General features: G+C 51.9%; 1 protein-coding gene across 1 annotated transcript in view; it reads left to right on the top strand.

The window, feature by feature from the left end:
• Positions 1 to 22,338, top strand: part of WIPI1 (WD repeat domain, phosphoinositide interacting 1) — a 312,079-nt gene that overhangs the window by 279,286 nt on the left and 10,455 nt on the right. The gene's annotated exons all lie outside the window — the stretch shown is intronic.

Below are 22,338 nucleotides of genomic sequence, written 5' to 3'. Positions count from 1 at the left end.
AAAAGGCTGTTTCAGTCCTGAGCATGAACTTGTTACCTCAAATGTGTAGTATGAGAAGTTTAACAGCACAAACACAAGCTAACACCTCCCTTTCGATCACAGAATGCCTATACCCTGTCCCATTCGAAGTCCTTGTAATGACGCTACAACGTTGTATTGTTAAAGGTGTTTATTTAATAGCAGGTAAAAGAAACAGGCGAGAGACAGACAGCACAGCTTCCATTCAGGACACCGGTTGTAACTGATCTCCTGAACTGGAACCCATGAGAGGCATAATTGGAACATTCTATGCCTCACTCTGCCACGCTCCATATATAAAAAGGGACAACACAACACATCCCCCCTCCTTAGAAAGCAGAAACAAAAACATAATAAAACAATATTCCCTCTTAAAATGCAAAATACAATAAAATGATGTAACAATAAGAAGGAAAGAACCATAAAAATAAAAACAGAATACCCAATCTACATGACATATTCTTTTAACCACCCAGGAAGAACACTCTTCCTTTTACCTAAATCATTCATGACCACACTTTCCCTTGAAGGTTCAACACTGCTGGCATGCCCCTCCTCTCTCCTTCTAAAAGTAATACATTCTTGAACACCCATGTGCTTTTGCACAATTAGTCGAAAATCCTCATCACATGGATCACTTTCTCTAAGTTCATCATTAGTCTGAACCTCCTCAGAAGCCAACCTGGATTGAACATCGCTACAATAAAAATAATCTCCCACCCACTCATAATTAGAAGAAGTAGCACAGGGTGAAAGTGCACTTAAAGAAGTGTCATGATTCTGTTGTGAATCTAAAGCAACTCTTTTTAAATTCCAGACCTTACCATCCTTCAACTTGACCGCATTACAAAGAACTTCAATCAATCAATCAATCAGTGACACTTATAAAGCGCGCTACATACCCGTAGGGTCTCAAGGCGCTGGGGGGGGGGGGGGCGGGGGGGGGATGGGGGTGCCGCTACTGCTCGAACAGCCAGGTCTTCAGCTTCTTCCTGAAGGAGAGGTGGTCTTGGGTCAGGCGCAGGTCGGTCGGGAGGGAGTTCCAGGTCTTGGCGGCCAGGTAGGAGAAGGACCTTCCTCCTGTAGTCGCTCTTCGGATGCGGGGGACTGCGACGAGGGCGTGGTTGGCTGATCGGAGGTGGCGTTTGGGAGCGTAGAAGTTGACTCGGCTGTTGAGGTAGCTCGGGCCTTGGTCGTGTAGGGCTTTGTGTGCGTGGGTGAGGAGGCGGAAGGTGATTCTTTTGTTGACGGGGAGCCAATGAAGGTCTCTCAGATGTCCTGAGATGTGGCTGGTTCGTGGGATGTCGAGGATGAGTCTGGCTGAGGCGTTCTGGATCTGCTGGAGTCTCTTCTGGAGCTTGGCGGTGGTACCGGCGTAGAGGGCGTTGCCGTAGTCCAGTCGGCTGGTGACGAGGGCCTGGGTGACGGTCTTCCTGGTCTCGGTGGGGATCCACCAGAAGATCTTCCGTAGCATGCGTAGGATGTTGAAGCACGCCGAGGAGACGTTGTTGACTTGCCTGGTCATGGAGAGGGAGGAGTCCAGGATGAAGCCCAGGTTGCGTGCATGGTCTGTTGGTTTGGGTGCGGTGCCCAGGGCGGGAGGCCACCAGGAGTCGTCCCAGGCGGAGGGTGAGGAGCCCAGGATGAGGACCTCCGTCTTGTCCGAGTTTCAGTTTCAGGCGGCTGGTCGTCATCCACTCGGCTACCTCTTTCATCCCTTCGTGCAGGTTGGCTCTGGCGGCGGCGGGGTCGTTGGTCAGGGAGAGGATCAGTTGGGTGTCGTCGGCGTAGGAGATTATGCTGAGGTTGTGTTTGCGTACGATGGCCGCGAGGGGGCTCATGTAGACGTTGAAGAGGGTGGGGCTCAGAGATGATCCTTGGGGGACGCCGCAGATGACTTCGGAGGCCTCTGACTTGTACGGTGGTAGGCGGACTCTCTGTGTTCTTCCGTCGAGGAAGGAGATGATCCATTCCAGCGCCTTGTCCTGGATTCCGATGTTGCTGAGGCGCCGTACTAGGGTGCGGTGGCAGACCGTGTCGAATGCCGCGGAGAGGTCTAGGAGGATGAGGGCCGCTGTTTCTCCATTGTCCATCAGGGCTCGGATGTCATCGGTGGCGGCGATGAGGGCGGTCTCGGTGCTGTGATTGGCTCGGAAGCCGGACTGTGAGGGGTCGAGGGCTCCGTTCGTCTCGAGGAAGGCGGCCATCTGCTTGTTGACGGTCTTCTCGATGACTGGAAACGGGAGGAGCGAGATGGGGCGGTAATTCTTGAGGTCGGTGGGGTCCGCTGTTGGTTTCTTGAGTAGAGCGCTGAGTTCGGCGTGTTTCCAGCTCTCAGGGAAGATGGTGGTGTTGAAGGATGTGTTGATGATGTCTCGCAGGTGGGGTGCGATGACGGCGTCGGCCTTGTTGAAGACGTGGTGAGGGCAGGGGTCGGTCGGTGATCCGGAGTGGATGGAGTTCATCGTGCGGATGGTGTCTTCGGTGCTGATCGGGGTCCAGGCGTGGAGGGTGGTGGTGGGGGGTGGTTGTTCAGTCATGGTGTGCGTTGGTTGGTTGTTGAAGCTGTTGTGTATGTCCGCGATCTTGTTGTGGAAGTATGAAGCGAGGGAGTTGCAGAGGTCTTGCGATGGGGTGATGTCGTTGTTTCCTGCGCTGGGGTTGGAAAGCTCTTTCACGATGTTGAAGAGTTCCTTGCAGTTGTGTGCGTTGTTGTCCAACCGGTCCTTGAATGCTGTTTTCTTGGCGGCGCGGATCAGCTGGTGGTGTTTCCGGGTGGCAAGTTTGAAGGAGGTCCTGTTGTCCGGTGTCGGTTCCCTTCTCCAGACTTTCTCGAGGGCTCGGCAGTTCTTCTTGGAGCTCTTGAGTTCGTCGGTGAACCATGGGGCCTTCTTGCTGCCGGGTCTGCTAGGCGGGGTCCTCAGTGGGGCGAGTTCGTCCGCGCAGTTGCTGATCCACTTCGTGAGGTTGTCGGCGGCCTGGCTGGGGTTCGCTGAGCTGGCAGGAGGGTGCTGGCTCAGGGAGGTGGCGAGCTGGTCTGCTGTGATCTTGTTCCAGCTTCTGCGGGCGGCCTGTTGCTGGTGTTGGTGGGTCGTCGTTCTCTTGAAGGTGAAGTGGACGCAGCTGTGGTCCGTCCATTGAAGCTCTGTGGCGTGGCTGAAGTCGATGTCTGTGCTGGAAGAGAAGACTGCGTCGAGTGTGTGTCCGGCGAGGTGGGTGGGGGTGGACACCAGTTGCTTGAGTCCCAGGTTGGCGAGGTTGTCGAGCAGGGTGCTGGTGTTGCGGTCGTTGTTGTTCTCCAGATGGAAGTTGAGGTCTCCCAGGAGGATGTAGTCGGCGGAGGGGAGGGCATGCGGGCTGACGAAGTCGGTGATGTCCTCGCTGAATTGTGTGCGTGGTCCAGGGGGGTCGGTAGATCAGGGTGCCTCTGAGGGTGGTGTTCGGGTTGGTGTGGATCTGGAAATGCAGGTGTTCGGCGCTGGTCAGGGTGTTGTCGGTGCTGGTCGTGAGACGGATGGTGTTCCTGTGGATGATGGCGATGCCTCCTCCCATCTGGTTGGCGTTTCGGTCCCTCCGGACGATCTTGTAGCCCTCTGGGATAGCGATGGCGATGTCGGGAGCTGAAGAGGCGTTCATCCAGGTCTCCGTGAGGAAGGCAACGTCAGGGGCTGTGGCGTCTAGAAGGTTCCAGAGTTCGATGGCGTGTCTGTGGACGGAGCGGGTGTTGAGCAGGATGCACTTGAGGTGGGTGCTGCTGGTGTTCGACTTGGCGGGTGCTGGTGCGAGGCTGGTCCGGATGCAGGTGAACTTGCAGGCGTGGCAGCTGAAAGGTCCGTGGGTACGTCGTGGAGTGGCTTGATGGCATTCTGGGAGTCGGCCGGTGTTGAGAGCGGTGAGGGTGGCGGCGGAGTACGTCAGGCGGGTCGGTCGGGGTCTTCGTGGGCCAGGGGTCCTGGCGCTGGGCGCGGTCCGGTCGCGGACGGGCGCAGACGGGCTTACCTTTGGCGCGCCTTCGGCGCACAATCGGCGCACCCGCTGCGCGTGACCGCTGCGCGTTCGCACGGTCGCCATTTAAGGCGAAGTGCGCGGGTGGGCGGAGCAGCTGGGAGGCGGGAGCGGGGAGGGTACAGAATAGAAAAAGGGGCGGGGAAAAGTGGCGGTGGCGGGAAGGGAGGGCGGAGGGCGGCGAGGTAGGCGGACAACAAGGAAGGAAAACCACACAGGCACAATGAAATAAAATTACAATCAGGCACAAATTACTGACAAAACAAGGCAAAAACAACAGCAGCGGTAGGCAGCCGGCAACCGGCAAACGAGGCAGCAGCGAGGCAGAGGGCACGCAAGGGGCACACGCAGCAGCTGGTGGCCGTGCGGCGCGGGGGTGTCCCACAGGTGGGTCACACTCACCTGCGTCGCACGGTCGCCATTTAAGGCCAAGTGCGCGGGTGGGCGGAGCAGCTGGGAGGCGGGAGCGGGGAGGGTACAGAATAGAAAAAGGGGCGGGGAAAAGCGGCGGTGGCGGGAAGGGAGGGCGGAGGGCGGCGAGGTAGGCGGACAACAAGGAAGGAAAACCACACAGGCACAATGAAATAAAATTACAATCAGGCACAAATTACTGACAAAACAAGGCAAAAACAACAGCAGCGGTAGGCAGCCGGCAACCGGCAAACGAGGCAGCAGCGAGGCAGAGGGCAGGCAAGGGGCACACGCAGCAGCTGGTGGCCGTGCGGCGCGGGGGTGTCCCACAGGTTCCCGAGGTTCTTCAAATTTACTCTCACCTTCAGAAACTTTCACAGGCTTTTTGATGCGTACCAAATCACCTACAGCAACAGCCACATCCTTTGTACTATGGCATTCATCATAATATTCTTTACTCTTCTTATGTACCAATTCCAAATTATTGTTAATCTCAGAAGGAGACTATTGTTGTACTTTACCATCCAAAAGCCAACTAGGACTAAACTTGTACCTAGGTTTTCTGCCTCTCATGATAATGAAATGAGATTGACCAGTAGCAGGGTTTGTAGTTACTCTATACGCCCAAACAGCTTTTCGTATTTCTAATTTCCAATCTAAACGTTTGCTCATAGCAGCCTGAATTACACCCTTCAACACACGGTAAAAACGCTCCACCGTACCGTTTCCACTGGGATTATATAAAGATGTTGTCTGGTGCTTAATACCAGTCCTTTCAAAGTAATTCCTAGCACTCCTTGAAGTAAATTGCTCTTTGTTACTTAAAATACTAACAGGCAAATTTTCCATCACAAAAATGTGGTCTAAAAAATTAAGAACGTGTTCGTGTCCACATTCTCTACAACATCTACAACAGGCCATTTAGAAAATAAATCAATGAACACCAAACCATATTCCTTGTATTCACCAACAGGTCCAAAAATGTCCACTGCCACAACTTTCCACAGAAGATTAGGTATTACATTCCCACACATAGGAGGCCTTATGGATTTTAAAGATTTGTCCACCGAGCAACAAATTGAACATTCTCTTACAAATCTCTCCACATCGTTGTCAATTCCTGGCCACTAAAATATACTTTTGACCATCCAATTTTGTCCTTATCACACCAAAATGACCTTCATGGCATAAGGTTAACACTTTATTTCTCAATGATTTAGGTGGAACTACTCTGAACTCTCAAACACAAATCCTTGTCCATAGACAATTCCATTCTAACCTCCCAAAAAGGTTTTGACTCCTCAGATAGGCTATCCTTCTTCGGCCAGCCATTACAGATGTGTTCTAAAAGAGCTTGTACATTTTTGTCCTCACCCTGTTCCTCTAACCATTCATCTTTAGAAATGGCAGATGTGGGGGGCGTGGCCAAGAGAGCCATCATGGCGGACGCAGCCTGAGAGAGATCCGTCCCGCCGATCACTTATCCTCGCAACTATCCTAGTTCCCCCCTGCCTCGCTTTGCCCCGGAGGTGCTAAAAGGGAGCAGAGAGCAGCGGCAGGCGGCGTGTGAGGTTTTCAGCCGCCGGAGTGATACAGAGGCCGTGGTGCAGCCGTAGGAGCGGCGAGGCCTGCGTCAGCCGGTGCAGCCGTGGAGCTCGAGTTTCGGGCACCCCGGAGGTAGACACGGCCCGGCGCGGACGGAGTGCGGCAGGAGTGCTGATGGCAGGAGGGGAGCCCTCCAGACACTGGGAGATGGCCTAAGTCCTACTGGATGCTCGAGGGCGACTGGTCCCGGAGGCGGTGGGGCGGCCTTTGGCAGACGGCCGGGTGGTGCGGCCTGCTCCTCCAGGCGTAGCCGGGGCCTCGATTTTGGCGACCCCCCACTGAGGCGTTCCAGGGTGCTAGGGTGTGGGGTGCATACCCCAGACGACTGCGGGCCCCGCAGGGCCACAAGTAAGGAGGCGTGTTCCCCCCCCACCTCCCCCTCTCCCCCTGGCTGGGGTTTGCGGTAAGTGCCCCGGGGAGCAGCAGGCACTGGGAGACCGGTGGCAGCTGCCTCGTCGGCCGGGTCGGGCCGCGATGGGACCGGGGACAGGCGGGGAGCCCATCCCTAGGGGTCTGGAGAGCCTGGTCGACCATTGATTGTGTGCACCAGCGGAGGGGGGTCGGGGCCCGCACGGAGAGTGAGGACGGTGGGGGCACCATCCTGTGGCCAGCAAGTCATCTGGTGAGCCTCATCGGCGCACGCCAGGCCCCCCCTGGGCCCTGGTTTTGAACATCGGCGAAGGTCCCAGGAGTGTGCGGAGCTTGGGTCCTCCGATCGGTGGTGCTGAGGGTCTTCAGAGAGCGGGAAGAGGAGACCGGGCCCCGGAGGGCTGGTGCGTGGAGACAAGCGGGGCAGCAGGCCAGCGTCGGCGGTCGAGGCACTGCACCTGCCTCAGGGATCCTACATTGGGCCGTTGCGGCCGGAATGGGGACGCTTGGGCCAGCGGGGCCCCCCCCATTCGGCGGCCGGGCCGCGGCACAGCATCGGGAGTGCGGAAACTGTATGCGGTGAGGGGCACGGCCGGTCCTCCTGATCGCCGAGGTGGCGTCGACAAATCGGGGCGCCCACCTCCCCTCTAGGCCAGTCCAGGTGAAGACTAGTGACCCCCCGACACCAGAGGGGAAGACCTCCCGGGGCACAGACAGCAGATCCAGAGGCGGGGACTCCCGGACGCAGCCCGCCATGACCAGGGGCGGGAGTGGTGGAGGGGCCCCGAAACAGGGCCCCATTGGAAAATACACGGGCCGAGTGGAGGAGCTGGGGCCCGCAGGCCCAAGGACCGGACAATGCGGCACTTATGGCGGCGATAACCCAATCCAAGGACATGTTGGATGCGAAGATAGGGGCAGTGGGGGCGGATGTCACGCTGCTGCACCAAGACCTGCGAAATGCTGTGGCTTGCATCACGGAGGCCGAGACCAGAATATCGGGGGTGGAGGACGATGTGGCGACCTTGAAGCGAAAGGTGGCCCGTATGGAGGGGATCCAGAAAGGCCTAGCTCTCCGGGCAGAAGATGCGGAAGGGCGGGCTCGGCGGAACAAAATGAGGTTCGTGGGATTCCCGGAGGGCTGTGAGAAGGGCAACATGGAGAACTTCTTGACCCTGTGTCTGGAGAGCTGGCTCCCACCAGACTCCCTCTCACGCTGTTTTGTGATCGAAGGGGCGCATAGAGCACTCATACAAAAGCCACCGGTCGGGTCTCGCCCCAGGCCAGTGATAGCCAAGCTATTGAATTATCACGGTCGGGACACTATCCTGTGGCAGGCGCGAGCAAAGGAACCCCTCATGTGCGAAAACCTGAAAATCTCGATGTTCCATGACTATACCAGACTAGTGCAGCAACAGAGACAATCATTTGCGGCTGCCAAGGCACGCCTTCGTGATCTTAAGCTTCCATATGCCTTACTGTATCCGGCCCGCCTGCGAGTGGTCTATCAGTCCCGTACCCTTTTCTTTGACACCCCGGAGGAGGTGTTCCACTGGACAGACGAGACAGTCAAAGTACGGGTGCACACCCCTCTGGGCCGAGATTCAGATTAGTCTTCCAGTGGTGCACCGGCGGAGCAAGAGCAACTGGCGGTCCAGATCTAGGGGACGCTCTGCCTCCGAGGGGGCGGTGAGTGGAAGGGCGGCTGCCTCTGATCCCCCGAAGGCTGTCCCTTGAAAGTTGTACCTACTTGATGTAGCACGAGGATGCAAGCATGCTTCTCTGGAGACTACTAGGCTGGGGATCCTCCTGCTGTGTATTACCGAGGCTGCACGGAACGATCATTTGAGACATTTGAATTTCTAGTGATGATGTAGATGTGGGGCATGTAGTAGGGGTGGGGTGGGGTGCTAAGGGCGGGCGCATTCCCCGAGTTCAGGGTAGTTGACGGTTGTTTGGTGGGGATGGGTAGTGTTATGGGGATCCATTGGGGTGGAGGGTCGTCGACCTCGGGTAGGGAGTGGAGACTCTGCTACACCGCGACAGGTACTTAATTGTTCTTTGAGGTATGGGGGGGTAGGGGTTATGGGGGAATGTTTGATGTTGAAGTGGGGGGAATGCACGGTCCTAGTAATGTCATAGTGGTGGCTGAGTGTGGGTGTACATGGTGCGCACGGTGGCTTGTCGATACGTGAGGTTGTTGATGTCGGGCCCGGATGATGGGGCTGCTGAGCCCAGAGGCACACTTCGTGTCCTCAGTTGGAATGTGAGGGGATTATTGGATAAGATTAAGCTGGGGCGGTCTTGAAGCAGGCCGAGCGATCGGGGCGGATTTGGTAATGCTACATGAGACTCATCTTTTAGGTAACAAAATCCTCAGCCTCCAGCGCTATGGCTATACCCAGGTCTTCCATGCTAGATTTGCTAGGGGCTCCAGAGGGGTGGCCATTCTTATACATCGAAGGGTTCCATACGTCCATTCCACTCAATGGGTGGGTGTGCAGGGTCGATACATATTTGTCCAGGGCATCCTTGGGGAGGAGCCGGTAGTGTTCGGCAGTGTTTAAGCCCCTCCCTCATTGCAGTGGTCCCTGGTGGAAAAGGTAATTGCGGTGTGGGCAGATATCCCGGATGTCCTAGCAGCAGTGGGTGGTGACTGGAATGATGGGGTGGACAGTGCACGAGATAGATACAAGCCTATCTGATATGATCAGGAACTTGGGCTGGGTGGACACTTGGAGGCTCGTCCATGGGTCAAGGCGTGAATATACCTTTCTTTCTGCAGTTCATAAATCCTTCTCTAGACTGGATTACATATTTGTAATGAGGTTTTTCTTCAATAAAGGTGATAGTACGTTTTTGTCAGTCGAAAAACGTTATTTCCCAATACTAATTTGCACAATAAAATAGTATAAATGTACCAAGTCATTTAAAAATAAAAAGCAAATTAACTGCTGATGGTCGAGCACCGACAACCTCACCTGTTTCCTTATGTTACCTTTGATATCTAGATTTGCCTCTCGAAGATTGCACTTTCCTTTAATGTATATAAATATATATTTTTTATGTAAAATAAGTTCCAAAGGAAACTCCGATGAGTATTCCCTCATGAACAAAAACCGATCCAATAACTTCCCGGATCAACTTCCTTCGAATCCAAAATGTCTGCTACTCAAGGTCATGCTGCGTGACTCTGTGCGATGACATCACACTAATGACGATCGCTCCTACGTCACTCAGACCACAGAGGAATGCGCACGCAAAGGAACACTGCTCCCGTCACTCAGTTCACGGAGCTAGAGGGAGGGCGCACGCCATGGAATACTGCCGCCTCTCGAATGATATGGCCGAAGGCAGTTCTCCAACGGTCTTCGACCCAAAGTAAGCTTTCTTACCAATATATTTAAAAGCTAAGCACTCCAGGGAGGTTCGGTTGAAACGTGTTCCCGCAGAGACGGTGGAGGATTCCGTTGTTTGAAAGATGAATCCTCTTCATAGACTTCCTTTTTTAGGTCTCGGACCGTAGGCTGCGCTTGCGCAGTCTCGCTCCGAGATTGATTGTTTCTTAGTATGGGGGACTTACCCCGCCCTTCTTCTCCATTGGCTGGCTTCTTAAACGGAGGCCAGCCATTGGAGGAGAGGGGCGTCACTCTGTTTTAGCCCTGTCTTTTTCGGATTCGGGGGCGTGTTTTTTGCAGTTTTTAACTCCGTGACGTCATCCGTCACTCAACAGAAAAAAAACACGCCCCAAATGCGAAAATGTCGGCGCTTTTCTGACGCCATTTCTGCCCGACCGCGGCCACAAGAATTTGAGAAGCTGCCAAATCCTCCTGTGAGTGCTTGCTGTCCTGCCCCCTCGTTGCTTGTGCTTGCTGTCCTGCCCTCTCGTTGCTTGTGCTTGCTGTCCTGCCCCCCCTCGTTCGTGCTTGCTGTCCTGCCCCCCTCCTTGCTTGCGCTTGCTCTCCTGCCCCCCTCGTTGCTTGTGCTTCCTCTCCTGCCCCCCGCGTTGCTTGTGCTTGCTGCCCTGCCCCCCCTCGTTGCTTGTGCTTGCTGTCCTGCCCCCTCATTGCTTGTGCTTGCTGTACTGCCCCCTCGTTCCTTGTGCTTGCTGTCCTGCCACCTCGTTGCTTGTGCTTGCTGCCCTGCCACCTCGTTGCTTGTGCTTGCTATCCTTCCCCCTCGTTGCTTGTGCTTGCTGTCCTGCCCCCTCGTTGCTCGTGCTTGCTGTCCTGCCCCCTCATTGCTTGTGCTTGCTGCCCTGCCCCCCCCTAGTTGCTCGTACTTGCTGTCCTGCCCCAAGTTGCTTGTGCTTGCTCTCCTGCCCCCCTTGTTGCTTGTGCTTGCTCTCCTGCCCCCCTTGTTGCTTGTGCTTGCTCTCCTGCCCCCCCTCGTTGCTTGTGCTTGCTGTCCTGCCCCCTTGTTGCTCGTGCTTGCTGTCCTGCCCCCTCGTGCTTGCTGTCCTGCCCCCTCGTTGCTCGTTCTTGCTGTCCTGCCCCCTTGTTGCTTGTGCTTGCTGTCCTGCCCCTTCGTTGCTTATGCTTGCTCTTCTGCCCTCTTGTTGCTCGTGCTTGCTGTCCTGCCCCCTCGTGCTTGCTGTCCTGTCCCCTCGTTGCTTGTGCTTGCTGTCCTGCCCCCTCGTTGCTTGTGCTTGCTGTCCTGCCCCCTCGTTGCTTGTGCTTGCTCTCCTGCCCTCTCATTGCTTGTGCTTGCTGTCTTGCCCCCTCGTTGCTTGTGCTTGTTGTCCTGCCCCCTCCTTGCTTGTGCTTGCTCTCCTGCCCCCCCTCGTTGCTTGTGCTTGCTGTCCTGCCCCCTCGTTGCTTGTGCTTGCTGTCCTGCCCCTTTGTTGCTTGTGCTTGCTGTCCTGCCCCCTCGTTGCTTGTGCTTGCTGTCTTGCCCCCTCGTTGCTTGTGCTTTCTGTCTTGCCACCTCATTGTTTGTGCTTGCTGTCTTGCCCCCTCCTTGCTTGTGCTTGCTCTCCTGCCCCACCTCGTTGCTTGTGCTTGCTGTCCTGCCCCCTCGTTGCTTATGCTTGCTGTCATGCCCCCTCGTTGCTTGTGCTTGCTGTAATGCCCCCTCGTTGCTTGTGCTTGCTCTCCTGCCCCCCCCTCGTTGCTTGTGCTTGCTCTCCTGCCCCCCACCTCGTTGCTTGTGCTTGCTGTTCTGCCCCCCTTGTTGCTTGTGCTTGCTGTTCTGCCCCCTCGTTGCTTGTGCTTGCTGTTCTGCCCCTCGTTGCTTGTGCTTGCTGTTCTGCCCCTTGTTGCTTGTGCTTGCTCTCCTGCCCCCTCGTTGCTTGTGCTTGCTCTCCTGCCCCCTCGTTGCTTGTGCTTGCTGTCATGCCCCCTCGTTGCTTGTGCTTGCTGTCATGCCCCCTCGTTGCTTGTGCTTGCTCTCCTGCCCCCCCCCTCGTTGCTTGTGCTTGCTCTCCTGCCCCCCCCCTTGTTGCTTGTGCTTGCTGTTCTGCCCCCCTTGTTGCTTGTGCTTGCTGTTCTGCCCCCTCGTTGCTTGCGCTTGCTGTTCTGCCCCCTCATTGCATGTGCTTGCCCTCCTGCTCCCCCTTGCTGGTTGTGCTTGCTCTCCTGCCCACCCTTGTTGCTTGTGCTTGCTGTCCTGCCCCCTCGTTACTTGTGCTTGCTGTCCTGCCCCCTCGTTGCTTGTGCTTGCCCTCCTGCCCCCCCTTGCTGGTTGTGCTTGCTCTCCTGCCCCCTCGTTGCTTGCGCTTGCTGTTCTGCCCCCTCATTGCTTGTGCTTGCCCTCCTGCTCCCCCTTGCTGGTTGTGCTTGCTCTCCTGCCCACCCTCGTTGCTTGTGCTTGCTGTCCTGCCACCTCATGCTTGCTGTCCTGCCCCCTCGTTGCTTGTGCTTGCTGTCCTGCCCCCTCGTTGCTTGTTGTCCTGCCCCCCTCGTTGCTTGTGCTTGCTGTCCTGCCCCCTCGTTGCTTGTGCTTGCTCTCCTGCCCCCTCGTTGCTTGTGCTTGCTGTCCTGTCCCCTCGTTGCTTGTGCTTGCTCCCCTGCCCCCTTATTGCTTGTGCTTGCTCTCCTGCCCCCCCCTTTGCTGGTTGTGCTTGCTCTCCTGCCCCCCCCTTGTTGCTTGTGCTTGCTCTCCTGCCACCTCGTGCTTGCTGTCCTGCCTCCTCATTGCTTGTGCTTGCTGTCTTGCCCCTCGTTGGTTGTGCTTGCTGTCTTTCCCCCTCGTTGCTTGTGCTTGCTGTCCTGCCCCCTCGTTGCTTGTGCTTGCTGTACTGCCCCCTCATTGCTTGCGCTTGCTCTCCTTCCCCCTCGTTGCTTGTGCTTGCTCTCCTACCCTCCCTGTTTGCTTGTTCTTTCTCTCCTGCCCCTCCTCGTTGCTTGTGCTTGCTCTCCTGCCACCTCGTGCTTGCTGTCCTGCCCCCCTCGTTGCTTGTGCTTGCTGTAATGCCCCCTCGTTGCTTGTGCTTGCTCTCCTGCCCCCCCCTCGTTGCTTGTGCTTGCTCTCCTGCCCCCCACCTCGTTGCTTGTGCTTGCTGTTCTGCCCCCCTTGTTGCTTGTGCTTGCTGTTCTGCCCCCTCGTTGCTTGTGCTTGCTGTTCTGCCCCTCGTTGCTTGTGCTTGCTGTTCTGCCCCTTGTTGCTTGTGCTTGCTCTCCTGCCCCCTCGTTGCTTGTGCTTGCTCTCCTGCCCCCTCGTTGCTTGTGCTTGCTGTCATGCCCCCTCGTTGCTTGTGCTTGCTGTCATGCCCCCTCGTTGCTTGTGCTTGCTCTCCTGCCCCCCCCCCTCGTTGCTTGTGCTTGCTCTCCTGCCCCCCCCCTTGTTGCTTGTGCTTGCTGTTCTGCCCCCCTTGTTGCTTGTACTTGCTGTTCTGCCCCCTCGTTGCTTGCGCTTGCTGTTCTGCCCCCTCATTGCATGTGCTTGCCCTCCTGCTCCCCCTTGCTGGTTGTGCTTGCTCTCCTGCCCACCCTTGTTGCTTGTGCTTGCTGTCCTGCCCCCTCGTTACTTGTGCTTGCTGTCCTGCCCCCTCGTTGCTTGTGCTTGCCCTCCTGCCCCCCCTTGCTGGTTGTGCTTGCTCTCCTGCCCCCTCGTTGCTTGCGCTTGCTGTTCTGCCCCCTCATTGCTTGTGCTTGCCCTCCTGCTCCCCCTTGCTGGTTGTGCTTGCTCTCCTGCCCACCCTCGTTGCTTGTGCTTGCTGTCCTGCCACCTCATGCTTGCTGTCCTGCCCCCTCGTTGCTTGTGCTTGCTGTCCTGCCCCCTCGTTGCTTGTTGTCCTGCCCCCCTCGTTGCTTGTGCTTGCTGTCCTGCCCCCTCGTTGCTTGTGCTTGCTCTCCTGCCCCCTCGTTGCTTGTGCTTGCTGTCCTGTCCCCTCGTTGCTTGTGCTTGCTCCCCTGCCCCCTTATTGCTTGTGCTTGCTCTCCTGCCCCCCCCTTTGCTGGTTGTGCTTGCTCTCCTGCCCCCCCCCCCCTTGTTGCTTGTGCTTGCTCTCCTGCCACCTCGTGCTTGCTGTCCTGCCTCCTCATTGCTTGTGCTTGCTGTCTTGCCCCTCGTTGGTTGTGCTTGCTGTCTTTCCCCCTCGTTGCTTGTGCTTGCTGTCCTGCCCCCTCGTTGCTTGTGCTTGCTGTACTGCCCCCTCATTGCTTGCGCTTGCTCCCCTTCCCCCTCGTTGCTTGTGCTTGCTCTCCTACCCTCCCTGTTTGCTTGTTCTTTCTCTCCTGCCCCTCCTCGTTGCTTGTGCTTGCTCTCCTGCCACCTCGTGCTTGCTGTCCTGCCCCCCTCGTTGCTTGTGCTTGCTGTCCTGCCCCCCTCGTTGCTTGTGCTTGCTCTCCTGTCCCCCCTTGTTGCTTGTGCTTGATGTCCTGTCCCCTTGTTGCTTGTGCTTGATGTCCTGCCCCCTCGTTGCTTGTGCTTGCTGTCCTGCCCCCCCTCGTTGCTTGTGCTTGCTGTCCTGCCCCCCTCGTTGCTTGTGCTTGCTCTCCTGTCCCCCCTTGTTGCTTGTGCTTGATGTCCTGTCCCCTTGTTGCTTGTGCTTGATGTCCTGCCCCCTCGTTGCTTGTGCTTGCTGTCTTGCCCCCTCGTTGCTTGTGCTTGCAGTCTTGCCCATCGTTGCTTGTGCTTGCTCTTCTGCCCCCCCTTGTTGCTTGTGCTTACTGTCCTGCCCCCTCGTTGCTTGTGCTTACTGTCCTGCCCCCTCGTTGCTTGTGCTTGCCGTCCTGCCCCCTCGTTCGTTGTGCTTGCTCTCCTGCCCTGCTATTGGCATTGTAAATGACCATGCCATTTATTTATGTTTTAAAAACAAAAACATAAATAAAAATAATGTCATGAGCAATGCCAATAGCTCTAACTTTAAGAATGCCGAGACCATTGCATTGTAAATGCTTGTCTTTTCTTCTGTCTTCTTTTTTTCTCCAAAAAGATTAAATCAGCTGTTAATCGCGTAGGTCCTCTTCCAGCGTCGCCAATTGTAATGACGCTACAACGTTGTATAGTTAAAGGCGTTTATTTAAAAGCAGGTAAAAGAAACAGGCAAGAGTCAGACAGCACGGCTTCCATCCAGGACTCCTGTCGTAACTGATCTCCTGGACTGGAACCAGTGAGAGGCATAATTGGAACATTCTATGCCTCGCTCTGCCACGCTCTTTATATTAAAGGGACAACACAACTGTCTTTGAAGCAAAAGTCACATTCTGGTCCAGACCCGAGACCCTACTGCTTCTAATCTGCAGTCACTTGCATCAGTCCCATCACTTCTCCTGTTTGATAGATATAAACACAGTACACTGCATCCATCATTTAACTCTTAGTTTTCCGCATTAAGTTTTCAAGCAGGTCAGTGGCTTTTGCAGTGATATTCCTTTCATTAAGTAGTACTACAGCGCCCACCTCCAAATCCTTTCCTGAATTTTTACCTCCAGCTGATCTGTCTCCATGTCATCGACAATGGTCCCAAAATTGCAATGAGTACACAACTTTCCTTCAGAATCCAAGCAATGTAGCAGAACTAATTTTCTATATTCGAGGCATTTTATCAACAACTACAAAATTCATCAGAAACTCTTCTTTGTTTCTCTTCCACTGAGTTAGTGGTTCTCCCTTCCACTGTGGCCTAAAACAGAGGAGAATCCGAGAAAACTGCAAATTCCACAGGAAAGTAAATCGAGCAGCGAACCAGAATATATGTTGAGAAACCGGTGAGGGTGCAATGTGCTGCTCAATCCGTAATAACGTATTCAACAGCCACATGGAAACGTCACCAAACCGAGAAGATGCGCATGATGGTCCTGTTCCCAACTCCATTAGTGCCCACAAATGTCCGAGTATTTATAGATTCGCCATTTAGTTGAATGTCTTCTGTCTATAGACACATTCTGATGGCCTCATCTTGGTGGCAAGAGAATTCTGAAAAACGTGTTGGGCCTTATGGCTGCTGGTAAAATACTCAAATCTGTAAGTCTGTGTGTTGACACCGATTTTGTGAATATGTTTTCTTCTAAGTTGTAGTGTAACAATAGTCAATACATCGTCCGTAGCACAAATTTCTTTATACCAAGAGCACAATTTCTATTTCCCAAATAAATATATTTGCTGCTGTAGATGAATGTTTGGTACAGTGACAGACCTTGAAAGAATTGAATTATTTCTATTGATGTGCAAAGTTGGGCAACTCACAAACAACTCCATTATGTTTTGTAACTTTGTGTGCTTTGTGAAGTGCAAACCTAACAACGTTTTAAAAAGAAAGGATGTACGTTTATCAGCCCACTTCTCAGTAGTGGGAACCCACCCCCCCCTGAAGTGAAGGACAACTCCGGGCCGAAGGCAACTGCTGCCTCTTAGCGGCAGTGCTTCGTCCCTTGCTCCAAGCCTCCACCCTTCCAGACAAAGGCCCTCCATGTGAAATGCCTAAAGGAATATATTCTTCACTGGCCCCTGTCTCCTGCCTCTGTCGCCACCCACAGTGTCTGGTCTCCTCTCCCTGCACCTTGTATCTGTGTGAGGAGAGGCTGTAGAAGCTGAATAGGATTTCCTGAATGAAGGGCCAGGTGAGTTTAAGTTTCTCTTGGGCAATTAGAAACTTTTCCAGACCTCTCCTATGCCAAGTAACTGGTGCTGTCATAAGAGAAACAAGCATTGGTAAATGCACTAGGTTTCTCTCTGTGGTTAATAATACGCTGTTTTGCTGTATGTTGTAGCTTGCTGAGTAAATGTAGAATATAAGTTACAGAAAGTCTGTTAAAGTATAACTTGTTTATGTAGAAAAATAAATGCAATATTTTACTAGTGGTATAGAGCAGGTAAGTAACAGCAACATTTAGAAAAATTAAATAAGAGGTCAATAGAATTATTTGATGTAATAGCAATATTATGTGTTTAGATGAGTTCTGTCAAATTTTAGGCCCAGTGCCACTGCACTTGCTGCACCATTCAAATCATGCTCTAGTGCATGAAAGATAACTGCATTTGTGACTGCCTGTCTAGTAGTAAAATATAGCAATATTTGGTGTTTAGAGGAGCTATAAAAACTTTTGGCCTCAGTGTCACTGTACCTGCTGCACCATTCAAATCATGACCCTGTTGTCTGCAAGGTAACTAGACTTGTGACTGCTTATTTAGTAGTTAAAAATAGCAATATTTGGTATTTAGAGGAGTTCTGACGACTTTTGGCACCAGTGCCACTGCACCTGCAGCACCATTGAAATCATGACCCTAGTGCCTGCTAGATAACTGCACTTGTGACTGCCTGTTTAGTCGTAAAATATTGCAATATTTGGTGTTTAGAGGGGTTCATATAGCTTTGGACCTAGTGTCACTGCCCCTCCTACACCATTTTAATTAAGACCCTAGTGCCTGCAAGGTAACTGCACTTGTGCCTCCTTATTTAGTGGTTAAATATAGCAATATTTGGTATTTACTGGAGTTATGACAGCATTTGGCCCCAGTGTCGCTGCACCATTTAAACCAAGTCCCTTTCATCTACAAGGTAACTGGGTCTGCTTGTTTAGTAGTAAAATATAGCAATATTAGGTGTTTAGAGGAGTTCTGACAACTTTTTGCTCCGGGTCCTGCTGCCACCTGCTACACAATTCAAATCATGACCCTAGGGCCTGAAAGATAACTGCACCTGTGACTGCCTGTTTAGTTATAAAATATAGCAGTAATCGGTGTTTAGTTAAATGCCTGGAACTTTTGGTCCTGGTGCCACTGCACTTGCTGCACCATTCAGATCATGACTCAGTTGCCTGCAAAGTAACTGCCTGCTTAGTAGTAAAATATAGCAATATTAGGTGTTTAGTTGGGTGCCTGGATCTTTTTCTCCGTGTGCTACTGCACCTGTTGCACCATTTAAATCATAACCCTGTTGCCTGCTAGATAACTGCACTTGTGACTGTCTTTTTTAGTAGCAACATTTAGCAATAATCTGTGTTTAGTGGGGTCTCTGGCGCTTTGGCCACAGTGCCACTACACCTGCTGCACCATTCAAATCAAGTCCCTTTTAATTGCAAGGTAACTGCAATTGTGACTGCCTGTTTAGTTGTCAAATATAGCAGTGTTATGTTCTTAGAGGTGTTCTGACAACCTTTGGTCCTGGTGCCACTGCATCTGCTGCACTATTTAAATTTTGACCCTGTTGCCTGCAATGTAACTGCAGTTGTGACTGCCCATTTAGTATAAAATATAGCAATATTTGTTGTTTACCGGAGTTATGACAACTTTTGGCCCCGGTGCCACAGCACCTGCTGCACCATTTAAATCAAGCCCCTTTCAACTGCAAGGTAACTGTAATTGTGACTTCCTGTTTAGTAGTAAAATATAGCAATATTAGATGTTTTGAGAAGTTCTGACAACTTTTTGGCCCAGTGACACTGCACCTGCTGCACGATTCAAATCATGACATCAGTGCCTGAAAATAACTGCATTTTTGACTGCCTGTTTAGTTAAAAAATATAACAATAATCTGGGTTTGGTGGGGTGCCTGGAGCTCTTTTGTACTATTGAAATCAAAACACTTTCGCTTGCTAGTAACTGCACTTGTGACTGCCTCTTTAGTTGTAAAATTAATATTAGGTGTTAAGAGGGGTTCTGATAACTTTGGAAACTAGTGCCACTGCACCTGCGACACCATTCAAATAATGACCCTGTTGCCCGCAAGATAACTGCACTTGTGACAGCCTGTTTATTAGAAAAATGTAGCAATATTTGATGTTTAGGAAGAGTTATGACAACCTTTAGCAGCGGTGCCACTGCACTTATTGCACCATTTATTTAATTCAATTTATAATGCACGCAGCTACCCAAATAGGGTTTCCCGGCGCCAAGGGACAGCCTAAAAGAGGGAACAGAGAGACAAACTGAGTTTACTGCATGAAAAGCCATGTCTTAAGGTTCTTCCGGAAGCTAGTGTAAGTAGAGGAATTTTTTAGGAAAATAGGTAGCGAGTTCCACATCTTGGGACCTAAATGGGAGAAGGAACGACCACCCATTCTCACTAGTTTGAATCGAGGGATCACAAAGTCACCGTGAGTGGAAGAACAGAGAGTACGAGCTGGGACGTAAGGATGAACAAGTTCTTGAAGATATGATGGCGCAGAGCCTTGTTTTATTTTAAAAATATAACAGAGAGCTTTAATCTTAATTCTACTGGTGATCCTGAGCCAGTGTAAGTCAAGGAGAGACTGAGAAATGAAGGCACTTCTCGCTACATGGCAGAGGATGCGAGCCGCAGAATTCTGCACAACCTGAGGCTTTCTTAAAACCTCCTGGCATGCACCCAAATAAAGAACATTACCATAGTCCAGGCGAGAGGTGATCAAAGTCTGGACCACAGTTTTTTGGGAGGTGGCAGGGAGCATCCAAATGATCTTGCGAAGCCATTTCAGGATGGCAAAACATGGCGCGGCCACTCTCACCATCTGAAGCCGCATGGAGAGGTTTTCGTCGATTATGAAGCCCAGGTTGCGAACCTTTGTGACAGGCAGAGGAAAAGGGCCCATTTCCCCGGGCCAGTGTTTGAGGCCCCATAGGTCCCTATGTTTTCCCAGTATTAAAACCTCAGTCTTGTCCCCATTTACCTTCAGGAAATTAGCCTGCATCCATTGGGAGACCTTACTAAGTCCATACTGGAGAGTTGACATGTTTCCATCTTTCGCAGAAGAAAGAGAAAAGATGATTTGGGTATCATCTGCATATGAGAATAGTGAAAGACCAGCATCTTCCATGATGGTAGCTAGGGGTCTAACAAAGATGTTAAGAAATAAAGGACTCAATATGGAGCCTTGAGGAACTCCATATGCAGATGAACAAATTTTGGAAACAGCCTTTGAGGAAAAAACCTGGAAGGTGCGATCACTAAGGAAGGAGGTAAACCAAGATAGAGAAAGGCCTTCAATACCTAGGGACCGCAGGAAGGCAAGCATGATGGAATGAGAAACAGTATCGAAAGCGGCACTGAAATCAAGCAGAATGAGTGCCATTGTCTCCCCTCGGTCCAGACTGTGACGCAACCTTTCCGTCACTCCAAGGAGAGTAGTCTCAGTTGAGAAATTGGCCCTGAACCCTGACTGAGAGGGGTGCAAGATACCAGAACTCTCCACAAAGTATGTCAGCTGGGTATTTACATGTTTCTCTAGAATCTTTGAGAAGACTGGAAGCAGAGAAATAGGCCTGAAGTTTGACAAATTAGAAGGGTCAGCACCGGCCTTCTTCAGTAGGGAAATAATCATGGCGCGTTTCCACTCTGGAGGAATCCAAGCCTCTCTTAATGATAGATTGAGAAGTTCCCTAATGATTTCTAATGATTTAGGGAGGAGATAGCGAAAAATATTTATGGGTATCGGGTCACGCGGGGAACCGGATTTGAGACTTGCTAAGCATTCCAGAAAGGAGTCCGCATCAAGAGGAAGCCAGAGACAAAGCTTTGCCAAAGAATTGGGCTCTCCTCTACAAGTGGAATCAGGACGTAGATTGAGTCGACCAGCGGAGGGAGCAGTTTCTAATGTGCTATAAATAAGTTCAACTTTCTCAATGATAAAAAGGCGGCGATGTTACATTGAGTCGCATCAAGTATAGGAGAAACGGGAGCAGTGTCCGAGCCTGCCAGTTTCTTCACTACAGAAAATAAAGTGCGAGGACAGTTTTGGGCATGCATAATGGTATTCGTAACGTAGATGGCTCTAGCTGTCTTACATAGAGCATGATAATTATTGAGGCCTTTCTTGTAGTCAGATTTACAGGTTGGCGAATAAGATTTTCGCCATCTCCTCTCCAGGGTTTTGCATTTAGATTTTACAACTTTAGGATCCTCCGTGAACCACGGGCCGGAGGGCGGTGAGGGAGATTATATTTAGTGTTAAGAGGTAGACTGGAATTAACAGTATTAGTAAGCCAATCGGACACAGCAGCATCAAACTGCGAGAGGGGCAGGGTAGAATCCGGCAGATTTGTTAATAGTAAGGTATTAAAGGATTCCATATTCAGCTTCCCCCAAAGTCTAAAGCTACCAAGGTCCTCAGGGGGAACCGTAGCCTTATCGGAGATTTCTAAATTAAATTGAACTGCAAAGTGATCAGACCATTCTAAAGGAAGAGCAGAAACACGGCAGTCAAAGGGGAGGTCAGATAAAATAGGGTCAAGTAAATGGCCTGCCACATGGTTGTGGGCCAGCATTACATGGGGACAGATTCAGAGCCTCAAGGTCAGACAGAAAGGCACTACTGGGGTTTAATTGAGGATCTTCTAAATGTAAATTAAGGTCGCTAAGAAGAGTAAAATTGGCGGCTTTTAATAAAATGGGGGCAATTGTATCAGAAAAAGAAGACCCTCCCACGGGCGAGGATTTCCAAGAGGCCGGTATATCAAAAGGCCAGACAAAGTCAGCTGCGGCGTAAGCACAAGTTTAAATAATGCAGCTTCACAGCCCGAGAAAGGCATAGGTTCGAATTTACAGGAGTAGGAGGCTGTAAATATCACCGCAATGCCGCTGCCATTCCCTGCCTCTCTATCCTTCCTGACAATAACATAGCCAGGTGGAAGAGCAGCTGCGATATCGGAACCAGAGCTAGCATGCAACCAAGTCTCTGTAAGAAATAGGGCATCGGGTTGCTCAGAACTTATAAAATCAAAGATGTTGTCCTTATGTCTGGGGAGGGACCGTCAATTAATGTTCCAAAAGCGAAGGCAATTCACAGCATTGTAAGAAGTTGGCGTCAATGCAAATATGGAGGTAGGCCAATCTAAAGAACCATCTTTACAAACAATCTTACTGCAGCTCGGAGTACCCAGTGAAAAAGCACAGTGAGGGCATTTGAAGCCATTTGTTGGAAGAATACAAGTGGAACATTTACAAGAGTGAGTGTCTCAGTTGCTTTAAGTGTGCAGCAGTATAACTCAAAGTATAGTCGTTACTCACACAATTTTGTGTAGGATGTCTGGCCGCTGGGCGCGGGCGGGTGCAGACGGGCTGGCCAATGGCGCGCCTCCGGCGCACGCGCGCTTGCATTACCCTATCTTAAATAGGGAATGCTCAAGCACGACTAGAGCGCTAACCTCAAGGAGGTACGGCCCCGGTGACACCCAAGAAAGTGAGGAGGGACAACCAAACATGCATCACGCAGTACAGACAGTGCAGGTAATGGCATGAAAATAGTAAGAGCAAAACCACACGTTAAAAACAAGTTAGGAGCGAGTGACAGAATGTAAAAGGGATAAAAAGAATCCCCTGTTTCAATTTTAAGGTGCGAGTGAGAGGGCAGATAAAAAAGTGTCCTACGGAAATCTTAAAAACAGTATATCAGCAGTACAAAGAGTTGTAATTACAATTTAACTGCAAGGTGACTGCTGTTACTGCCTGTATAGTAATACAATATAGCAATAATATGTGTTAGGAGGAGTTTTGACAACTTCTGAGCCTGGTGCCACTGCAACTGCTGCACTAGTCAAATCATTACCCCGTTGTCTGCAAGGTAGCTGCAC

The sequence above is a fragment of the Lissotriton vulgaris genome, chromosome 7 (genome assembly GCF_964263255.1).
Source record: "Lissotriton vulgaris chromosome 7, aLisVul1.2, whole genome shotgun sequence".
NCBI lineage: Eukaryota > Metazoa > Chordata > Amphibia > Caudata > Salamandridae > Lissotriton > Lissotriton vulgaris.
The sequence above is the reverse complement of the archived record's forward strand: the minus strand, read 5'-3'. Positions and strand labels throughout refer to the sequence as shown.